Genomic DNA, 10,516 nt, shown 5'->3' on the forward strand with positions numbered 1-10,516 from the left:
CATTGAGGGTCACCTATGAGCATGCCGCTCCCTTCTGAGCGAGCTAGCATTGCTCCCCTCACCATTGAGGGTCACCTATGAGCATGCCGCTCCCTTCTGAGCGTCTGAGATCCCTCTCATGCTGAGGGTTGAGTTCTCCGCTCGCCAGAGCTCTGTTATCAGCAGCCTCAGGTTGTTAGGCCTCTCTATGCCTCCCTGTTGGGTTGCTCTCCTTGTTGGTAGAGTTAGCATTGCTCCCCTCATCATAGAGGGTCACCTATGAGCATGCCGCTCCCTTCTGAGCGTCTGAGTTCCCTCTCATGCTGAGAGTTGGGTTCTCCGCTCTCCAGAGCTATGTCTGTTGGTCGAGCTAGCATTGCTCCCCTCGCCATAGAGGGTCACCTATGAGCATGCCGCTCCCTTCTGAGCGTCTGGGTTCCCCCTCATGCTGAGAGGTGGGTTCTCCGCTCCCCTAGAGCTCTGTGTCCCATATGCTCTCCTTGTGGGTCGAGCTGACGTTGCTCCCCTCATAATGAGGGTCACCTATGAGCATGCCACTCCCTTCTGAGCGTCTGAGTTCCCTCTCATGCTGAGAGTTGGGTTCTCCACTCTCCAGAGCTATGTCTGTTGGTCGAGCTAGCATTGCTCCCATCGCCATAGAGGGTCACCTATGAGCATGCCGCTCCCTTCTGAGCGTCTGGGTTCCCCCTCATGCTGAGAGGTGGGTTCTCCGCTCCCCTAGAGCTCTGTGTCCCATATGCTCTCCTTGTGGGTCGAGCTGACGTTGCTCCCCTCATAATGAGGGTCACCTATGAGCACGCCGCTCCCTTCTGAGCGTCTGAGTTCCCTCTCATGCTGAGAGTTGGGTTCTCCGCTCTCCCGAGCTATGTTGTTGGTCGAGCTAGCATTGCTCCCCTCGCCATAGAGGGTCACCTATGAGCATGCCGCTGCCATCTGAGCGTCTGAGTTCCCTCTCATGCTGAGAGTTGGGTTCTCCGCTCTCCAGAACGGTGTTTCAAATCCATGTTATGGTAAGTGCGCACGCTAGTCTCTGTGCACTTTCTGAAAGCCACGTTGTGGTAAGATAGCACACCAAGTGTTTTGCGATCTTTCTAAAATCCTGTATGGTATGGGTTACGCTGCGGCTTGCACTTTCTTTGAGTCGGTCAGGTCCCGGTTTTCACCTTGGGCCCCACTCTACCTATGTATCCCCAGTGATACTGACTTGAACAGGGTGTTGCTACCAAGGATCTGTTGAGACAATTCCTTCAGCGAGCTCATGCAGAGCAAGCAGTAGCCCCTGGGTGACAGGCCAAGGCCTAGTTACTATCCTAGGCGCTTGGTCGTATCCCCTTAAAGGAATCTCTGCTAATCTGATTCCAAGCCTTTGAGCTCTATCCTGCGTCCAGGAGGCCCAGCCCCTAACAGGTAAGTTCTGGGGTATGCAGCTCAGGTTTTTGGCCGAAGGGGATAATGTCACTAGCAGCCGTCGAACCGTCCCAGGGGCAGCTCCCTTAGCCGGGTAGAGTTGGTACTTAGTGCTCGCCTTTTTGTGCTTAGCTTGCACTCCCCTCAGCATGGTGGCATGGGTATTCCGTTCCCCATAGCGACCCCTAGAGGACGCAGTTCAAAGTTCACTCGAAAGGGAACGTCTCAGGTTACATATGTAACCATGGTTCCCTGAGTAGGGAACGAGACACTGCGTCCTCTAGGTTCGGTGCCATGCTTCGGACGCAAGCTTCAGACGAAGAAATGAATGACGTATTTTCCCGGCGCCCCTTTATACTGTGGTCGTGCCGGTAGTGACATCATAGGCTATCGCCGGCCAATTTGTGGTGTTTTTGTATATATGCTTCAGACACGGGTCACGCTGACGGTGTTCCCCATAGCGACCCCTAGAGGACGCAGTGTCTCGTTCCCTACTCAGGGAACCATGGTTACATATGTAACCTGAGATGTTCTCTGGTAGTAGGCGGAGCTAATGCGCAAACGACAATCTCATTGGCTGGTGCTCACCTATTATCCTCCCTGTTTTGATTTCAGCAAATCAGTTCAAGCGAACGCAGACAACGTGATTAATATTCATGAACCCAGCAGCTCATTAATCCTTAGTGCGTTTATATTGTTCTTAGAATTCATAGTATGATTATTATTATCTTATCAGTATTATTGATAGTCTGTTTCTGTAAAAATGGGGGGGGGGGAAACTAAGAAGACTAGAAGACTAATATGCATTCATACATGGTTACCAAGTTTTAATTCTAATTGCTAAAGTTCTATCAATAAATAATACTTGATTATCATAATATATTTATAATGCTTGACTGACTGATGTTAAGAGTGTACTTTTTTCCAAACATTATATATTATATTTTTTGTTTACTCGCCAGACTATCTATATCTATCTATCTATGGTGAAGCGCACCATAAAATAATTGTATCAATTCATACAGGGCTAGTAAGTAGTACATACAGCTGTATAACCAGATACACAGTATCGGATCAGTACTCGGTATCGGCCGATACCCTGAGCCTAGGTATCGGAATCGGTATCGAGAAGGGAAAAAGGGTATCGGAACATCTCTATTTAAAATACTATCTTTGTAGTTAAAAAATATATTTTGCTACCACTTGTAGTACACTTGAACCCATCTTTCATACACTAGTACACTCAAGTGTCCTACAAGTGGTAGCTAAATATATATATTAAATACAAAGATAGTAGGCTATGTTAATAGCGCATTTTAGTTCATATTCATGGGGTCTCAAAATAGCACAGTTGAGTACACTTAGATGATCTTAAGTTTATCTTAAGAAGTACTAATGGATCGTTTTTAGTATATTAAGTACAAAATTCCCTCAGCCGTCAGCTGTGGGCTCCTATAATCGTCACCACCTTTCACCCCACTAGTGACAGTGTACTGACAAAACATACTACCTATCAGATTGTGCTACCAATAATATATTTGCATTGTTTTAAGGGTAAGTTTAGGGTAAGGGTAGGTGTGAACGGGTAGGTTTACACTGTAAAAAAAAATCTGTTAAATTTACGGAAAAATACCGGCAGCTGTGGTTGCCAGAATTTTACCGTGAAAAATCTGGTAGCTAAATTTTAGGATTTACAGAACTGTTTAAATTTACAGTGAAAAACCGTATCTCATTAACTGATACAATGTTAATACACAAACCTTTTAGTTAACTCATTTTATTTGCAGAAACCGACTACGCTTAAATTATCCAACTGCCATTTGTTTATAGACTAATATTTATAATGTTTATGTAATGTGAGTATGAGAGTATTGAGAACTATTTTGTTTAAGTCCATGAAGAAAATCTTACTGATTTATGCAAAGTCATCAATTCAAATCTCTTGCAAATAACAGCAGCACACATACATGATCAAAACTAGCAAAACGTTCTCATTACATCAGTAACTACACAGTTACTGCCTTTAAATAAAGCAACATGCAGCATAACATCAGTGTCTCTCTGTCCGTCCTTGACTTAAACACAGGCTCTACTCTCCAGCACAATGGTGACCCACAAAACACAACAGGAAGTTGACTGTTAGGTTTTACAGTATTTTGCTGTTTTTTGTCTTGATTTTACGGTGAAATACCGCAGCTGTGGTTGCCAGTAATCTACTGTTTTTTCAGTTTGCTTCCGTAAATTAAATTCATGGTATATTTCTGTTAAAATTACGTTTCACAGTATGTTTTGTCATCTCACACATTTAACCCCTTTAATCCCACAGCAAAATCCTCAGTTTTAAAGAGCACTTCTATGTGTCCACACTACAGAGTGTTGAAGTAACACTGAAGCAGTGATGAATTAATGAGAGAATTAAGTGACTAATTAAATTAGGATTGAGTTTATTGATGAACACCTGCTGTTAACAAGTAGAATCATTGAAGGAATGAGAAACAAGAGCAGAGAAACAAAACTTACAGCTAAAGCCAAGATGAAATCAACTGAAATAAAACACATGAAATCTCTCAAGATTTCAGAAGAGGGTGATTAAACAACTCCACACCAGCATCTTATTACTAACCACTTTTACTTTATTTATGTCATATGTGTACAAAAGCTCTTATTGAGATTTTAGTTGTTGTACTTTCATTTGAAGTCACCATATTGGCGATCAGTGGGTGCTTTAGTTGGGATCTTGAATCGTGACTCCCTAACATTGGTTTTTGTTTGCTTGCTTTTAATTAGCTGTGTTTATTAAGCACAGTTTTTAAAGCAAAACACCAAACAAATCTATCATCATCTGGAGACTGATTTTTGTGATGTCAACACCAACATGATCTAGTTTAATTAATTGATTATCCCGTGTTAAGTCTCTTATTAAACATGTAATATGTTAATTGCTCCACTGATACTACAGCAATCAAATGTTGTGAAACAGCTCTAACCAGAATATGCACAAATGAATGTACTGAACTATGGCAGAACTTAAACACACACAGACATCAGCAATCGGCATATGAATCTCAAAATTGGTGACAATCAAAAATGATATAAAAATTTTTTAAAAACGGTTCAACTCTGAACATCACAAATCAGTCTACTGAAAAGTAACAACAAAAACAACACCAAAATAAAAGCAAATAAAGAAAATATTAAGAACATTCAGCTGCATAATTTATTCATGCTGCAGTGCATGCTGGGAGTTTTGTACTGGCACCCAGCATGCTTTGCTGCATGAATTGTTTTTATTATTAATAGTCACCATTGTTGAGGTTCATGTGCTGATTCCTGATGTCTGTGTTTCTAAATGGTGCTGTAACTCTGAAGGTTTTGTGAATAAAAGGTTTTAAATTTTTTCATGGTTTGTCAGCTTAATTTGTAGAGTAATATTACTACCATGAACAATGTGAAAATAATTACAAATCACCCATATTGCTTGACACTAACTGACGATGACCACCGCGTTTAAGTTTTAACCAAAACTACTTAACTACAATTTCTCTTGGCTTTTCTTGTCATAATAAATGTGCTCTACAAACACAGTTACAACAGCCAAAAAACCTAATTTTAAAGAGTCAAGGGTCAAGAGCATAACTAAAGCAAACACCGATCACCAAGATGGTGAGGTCAAACAAAACATTTGAAATAAAATATAAACCTCTGTTAATTCATAGATATATGACAGAAATGAAGTCAAACTGGTTAGTCACAAGTGGAGCTGGTAATGCTGTTTGTGGAGTTGTTTAATCATCCTCTGCTGTTTTATTTCAGTTGATTTCATTTAAGGCTGTGGCTGTATGTCAGTTGTAGTTTTGTTTCTTGTTCTTTCCTTCAGTGATTGTGTTTGTTAACAGCAGGTGTTCATCAGTGTCTGAATTCACTCATATGTTCTCAATCACTCTGTCTAGTGGACTATATAGTGAAGTAATGTAGGACTAGTGAATGAGGGTGTAGGGAGTGGTTTCAGACACAGTCTATGAGTGTCGACTCTGAGGCTACTTTCTCGAAAACAAAGGTTAGATCTATTACAGTTATTCACTGTATATAGTAAGGAAACTTACTCTTAATCATTTAACAGGTTATTACTGTGGTATTTTACAGTTTTTTACTGTTAAAATCACAATCATTTTTTACAGTGTAGGGTAGGGGGTAGGTATGGACATTAAAGGTCCCATGGCATGAAAATGTCACTTTATGAGGTTTTTTAACATTAATATGAGTTCCCCTAGCCTGCCTATGGTCCTCCAGTGGCTAGAAATGGCGACAGGTGTAAACCGAGCCCTGGGTATCCTGCTTCACCTTTGAGAAAATGAAAGCTCAGATGCCCGATCTGGAATCTTCCCTTTATGTCGTCATACGGGGAAAGGTTACCTCCCCTTTCTCTGCTTTGCCCGCCCATGAGAAAATGAGCTATTACCGTGCGAGGCGAGCGCAATATATTTTTTTTCCTCGAGAGACATCATGGCTTGCAAACGAGAGAAGCATGATAGTTGCTCAGTGTTTGGATGTACAAATGAGCACCAAAGTATTTTTTTAGTTCCTTCATCCGACTCTATGGCTAGCATTAGCTACGTGATAATAACTGTAACAGCATACATAAATAAACCAACTAAAGTACCGTATCCAGACACAATATTTTAAACTAACCATTCGGAGATGTCCTGCTGTAGCCGCTGAGTTGCAGCTTCTTCATCCGGTGCTTCTCCATCAGGATCAGATTCTGGGTCAAACTGAAAAGCTTGAACAACTGTGTGTCTACGAGCCCATTGTGATACATCCACTGTCAACATAAGCGCATGGTAGCGCAAGCTGGTTAAGGCCACTCACCCACCCTCCACCTCGCCCTGCCTCTCTCCTCCTCATTAGCATTTAAAGCTACAGACACAGGAATGGCATGTCCTAAGGAAAGCTCATTGCGGGACTGGCTCGTAGTGGCTGAAATTCTGCACCAAGGCTGAATTTCGGGAAACAGACATCAGATACAGTACTAGGGACCACTTAGGCTTATATAAAAGCATCCAAAAAGCAGCATGTCATGGGACCTTTAAAAAAAGCCTCGAACCACATGAATAAGATGCCGGTAGCACAATCTGATAGATAGCATTTTTCACTATCGATTTGTGCTACCTATCTTTTTAATGGGAGGTAGCACAATCCGAGCGGGTAGCACAAATCGTCAGAACAACGGCCCTGCTTTTGCTGTGTGTAAGTGTTGCAAAAGCAAGGTGTTGAAGCCAGAAGCCTGGGTATTTCTTCTGCACTTCAGTCACTTCTGCTTTTTTTTTAGGTGGTTGTTGACAATGAACTCCACTGTCTGTAAAAGTGTGAGAGTAGCCTAATCAGTGAAAAAACACGATTTTTGAAAATTATCAAAAGAGTAATCGGTTTTTGCAAATGAACTTTTCATATATAGTATACTTCAAGTGTGTTAATGATTAGTTAACTTGAAGTGTACTATTTTTGTACTAAGTGTATTTTAGTTGTAATAAAATTATAATAAAGTATAACTTTAAGCGTATTTAGTGTACTTTTTGATGCTAAATTGGAACAACTTCAAGTATACTTAGTACACTTTAAGTACATGCCTATTTACATGCTTGATTAGTGATATTAAAGTGTACTTTTTTTGTATCACGAGTACATTACAAATTAATTATGAGTGTCTTTGAAACACAAAAGCAATATACTAAGTAAAAATATGCAAATTTTCCCCCAATGCTGAATCCACTTTTTAAGGTCATTACAATAAATACATTACTTCAATGACAGGCAGACACACATTATTAACAATTCAAACATGCAGTATACAACAGAAGTGTGGTATGTGGTACACCCATGTAGCATAAATCACATGATACAACACTTCAAGTTGAAAAGTATTTATAGTACAGATCAGGCTAAATTGTAATGTAGACACATACCTTTTCTGTAAAGCTGCTTTGAGAAGTTAGTGTACTCTAAATGAGGGCATAAAGTGCAAAAAGCACTTAGAAAACAAACGAAACAGAGGGTTCCTTCTTGACATTTCCTCTTCCTCCTCAACCGCAATGATGGGGACTGCTGCCTTCTGCACCTGGTCAGGCTCCTTTTTCTAAATGCATTAAAAAAAGTGTTAGTATATGTCATGACAAATCATAAAATTAACTCTTGTGTGGAAAGACATTAAAATGTTCATATTTAAAAATAAAGGTGTGAAGATCAGAGTAGTGTTGATTCAGTAGGGTGTGCGCTCATTTAAAACCCTGTAGTACTTTTCAAAAACTTGTAGTAATTTTCACAACATGTCTTCTCGGCTGCATTAGTGAACTTAATTAGCATCACATGGATATGCTAGTTAATGTTAGATGAAACTGAGGAAGCGGATCATAAATAAAGATTAACACAAAGTTTAAAACTATTGTAATATAGTGAATGGGTGGGTTTGTGTTACCTGTTGCTGTAGTTTCTGTGGCACGAGTGTCGGTTAGATCTGTCAGTCTTCCTGGTTTAAAAGACAAAAATCACCGGACTTGTTTGTCTGTGTCTGACTGAGAAAGAAAATCACACACAAAAAAATATTTTCGCACTGACAAACTGTGGTGTAAAACACTGCCTATTTAACACTTGCCGTTGATAACTTTGATGTAACGGCGTGTTAGTTCCTCTTTGTAATGCATTCACTTTATTTATTCATTTGTTTTATTACTTTCTGAAAGAAATGTATGTCCAAGTAATGAAGTGAATTCTAAGCATGAAGAAGTAAACTTAAAAATTACTCAAAAATGTGACATAAAACGTACTACAACTTCAGGTTATTTAATAATGTACTTTGAAAGTATACTTTCAATGCATTGTTGCAATGATCATTTTCAGCACACAGTTAAAAATATTCATATATTTAAGTAAAGTGCAAATAAATATACTTATAAAAAAATAAACAGAACTTTCAAGTATATTTCTATATTTTTTTTATATTTTTGAAATATAAATATTTTTAGAAAACATACAATTATTTTAAAGTGTGTTAACGTTGTATTGTGAAAATAGGCAAAAGCATGATGCTAATATACTTTAAATATATAAAAAGATAGTACATTGCAAATATACTAACAAAACAGATAGATAGATAGATAGATAGATAGATAGATAGATATTGTTTTGAGAGCAGTTATATCAATTAGGAGAGATTGCATAGTTTATGAGAAACAACTGATAATTCTCAAAAACAACATGAGTCAGTGTGGTTATATGAGGGAAGCTAGTAATGATGTTTGTTGAGTTGTTTAAAAAGAGGTCTAGAAAACCAGAAATCATTTTTCATTTGTACAGGAAACACTTTTTGGGTGGTCACATGTCCACATGCTACAGCAGTATCTGCACTCTTGCTCTGATCAGCACTCACTCACACACAGAGAGATGATGGCTCAGTTGTCAGTTATCGTGCAGATGGCTGTGGCTCCCAGATACACCTCATCTTTGTGTAAGTGCAACTTTCTTTCTTTCCATCAGTGGATTCATAATGAAGCTATTTGTACAGTCACAGATGAAATTTTAGTTTTACTACTTTAGTGGAACAAGTGTTTTGTTTCTCAGAGACATTGTTCTGTAAAATGTGATATAAAGATTTATTTGTAATGATTAAACAGTGGCGTGCACAAGCCCCTGCCCTTTGAGGTCCGACGGTAAAGTGCCCTTGCGGTCCGGTGCCCCTAGTCTGCGATTTCTGTCGAGTAGGGGTGTTCCATATGACGAAGTTTTGATTGTGGACTATAAAAATATCCCCACGATCTGCTTTTTGAAGAAATATCGTAGTATAGTACTTCAGCCGCATTCTACCAGCTGCAGTTCTGGCGCCGCCGTCTCTATATACTGTATAAGGCCACATACATTCACATAGTGTTAACTCAGCGGTAGAGTTACTCTCACGGGACACCGCACTTATTCGCAGTCACCAAAAGTACATTATCTGCATCTGCTTCAAAGACTTACTGGTTAAACGATTCACTCGTGTGCTGTTCTGACGAGCGCCTTTTCTGAGCACATTCACCCAAAGCCCGTCAAACAGCGCCTGATTACTGAACTAAGTTATGTTTTGTGCTAATACTGTCAAAACACACAATGTTTATGTATAGACTCAGTTGGTTATGTCTAAAATGAAAGTAAACAGCTGAGAGAAACGCATGCGTGCCTGTATATTATATATTATGTATAACATGCAGCCGACTGTAATTAAAGGGATAGTTCACCCTAAAATTGTAATTCTGTCATTATTTACTCACTCAGATGTTGTCCCAAACCTGTATTAATTTCTTTCTTGTGCTGAACACAAAAGAAGATATTCTGAAGAATGTGGGTAACCAAACAGTTGCTGGTTCACATTGACTTTAACAGTAGGAAAAAAAAAATACTATGGAAGTCACTGTAGACCAGCAACTGTTTGGCTTTCCACCTTCTTCAAAATAGCATTTATTTTCAGCAGAAGAAACTCGTTCAGGTTTAAAACAACTTTTGAGTGATTAAATGAAGGTATAAAAATCAAACACTAGCCTATTTTAATTTTGGGGTGAATTATTCCTTTAATGTTAATAAAACACCAAACACAAAGAGAAAAATCACTCACTACTCTTGTCTGAAAAACTGTAATACAGTTACTTTAATAGGAATCAATCTATATAGTGTTTTATTTTTATATTTGTTCATTCAATTTCTTGAATGCTCCTGCTAAATACACCTATTGTACCTGAAAATAAAACACTGTTTATTTTATTTGTATATTATGTGTATTTGTAATGTGTATCATTTTTAATAACAAAAATACAATAATGACAACAATTTTTATAGTTTTTATCGCCTAAATATCCGCCATACTTTTTATATTTTTGAAATATAAATATTTTTAGAAAACATACAATTATTTTAAAGTGTGTTAACGTTGTATTGTGAAAATAGGCAAAAGCATGATGCTAATATACTTTAAATATATAAAAGATAGTACATTGCAAATATACTAACAAAACAGATAGATAGATAGATAGATAGATAGATATTGTTTTGAGAGCAGTTATATCACTTAGGAGAGATTGCATAG

Source organism: Onychostoma macrolepis, chromosome 15, assembly GCF_012432095.1.
Source record: "Onychostoma macrolepis isolate SWU-2019 chromosome 15, ASM1243209v1, whole genome shotgun sequence".
NCBI classification, from domain to species: Eukaryota; Metazoa; Chordata; class Actinopteri; order Cypriniformes; family Cyprinidae; genus Onychostoma; species Onychostoma macrolepis.